Source organism: Microtus ochrogaster, chromosome 8 (assembly GCF_000317375.1).
Source record: "Microtus ochrogaster isolate Prairie Vole_2 chromosome 8, MicOch1.0, whole genome shotgun sequence".
In the NCBI taxonomy this organism is placed as follows: domain Eukaryota; kingdom Metazoa; phylum Chordata; class Mammalia; order Rodentia; family Cricetidae; genus Microtus; species Microtus ochrogaster.
In genome coordinates this window covers 851,794-852,999 of record NC_022015.1, presented here as the reverse complement: position 1 = coordinate 852,999, position 1,206 = coordinate 851,794, and the positions used below count along the sequence as shown (strand labels likewise).

At 42.6% G+C, this 1,206-nt stretch overlaps 1 protein-coding gene across 8 annotated transcripts in view; it reads left to right on the top strand.

Annotated features, from left to right (window-relative positions):
- Positions 1 to 1,206, top strand: part of St5 (suppression of tumorigenicity 5) — a 188,945-nt gene that overhangs the window by 153,307 nt on the left and 34,432 nt on the right. The window lies entirely within an intron of this gene.

The window sequence follows — 1,206 nt, the reverse complement described above, 5'->3', positions numbered from 1 at the left end:
TCCCGAGTGCTGGGATTAAAGGCATGCGCCACCATCGCCCGGCTCTGAAAATTAATTTTTAAAACAATTTTTAATGATTTATTTTTATTTTACATACATTGGTATTTTGCCTGCATGCTTATCTGTTGGATCTCCTGGTACTGGAGTTATAGACTGCAGTAGGCTGCCGTGTGGGTGCTGGGAACTGAACTCAGGGCCTCTAGAAGAGCAACCTGCGCTCCTAATGGATAAGCCATCTCTCCAGACCCCTGAAAATTTATTTCTTAAAGTTAAACTGTACCAGAGGATTATATCTTACCATTAATTCAGGGATGTGGACAAATTCAGTATGATTCCTTTCTCTTGAGAGCCTCCAGCCTGGACAGATGCCCTGGTTCTGTTTCAAAGGGTGGTTCTTGGATCCTAAAAGAGAGAAATATGGGAAAATATTTCACTAGCTTCTTGGCGAAGTCTAAGAACTGCCTTTTCTGGTTTCTGGTCATTCCTGGCACTTTGGGTCCTGAACTAGCAGGGACAGCTCCTAGGTGTGACATGTAATATGGAGTTGGTAGAAGTTGAAAGATACCTGTTAACCTAATTCTGTGGCAGGTTGGAAGCAAGCATTCTTTGGAATCCTTACCTTCAACTTATACATACCAAGATTGCTTCCCTTCTGGGAATGTTCTAATATGTTACCACTCTTCATGCTTCATCCAGCATATCCTGTCTCAGACTCCTGAGCCGGGATAACTTATGGCTATGTACAGGCTTATGTTTTGACCTTTCCCAGGAATGCTTATTGCCTCCTTAATTTACTTATCAGTCTCTAAGTGAGCTTGCTTTGAACATATTCATCTGTTTCTGCTAACATCCATCTAGAGCCTGCTGTACATCTAACCTTGTGCTGGTCCAAGGGACACAGAGACGAGACAAGTCGTGGTTCTTCCTTCAAGCACTTGATAATCTGATACATAGAGAAATCGCAGATACCATGATATGCATCATGACCCCTTGCAGTGCAGAATGCTGTAGAGACTCAGAGAAGAAGCATCTAAATTCAGCTCAGAAGTAGGGAAGGTTACTCCTGTGGGTAGTTAGTGAGCCAGAGTTAGAATAACAGAAAACAGTTGGCTAGGTAGCAAGGAATAGGGAAGAGTTGATCAACCCAAAGGTGTTATGTGTATTCCCACACATCACATTTGCATGTAATGTACACACAGAGAGAGA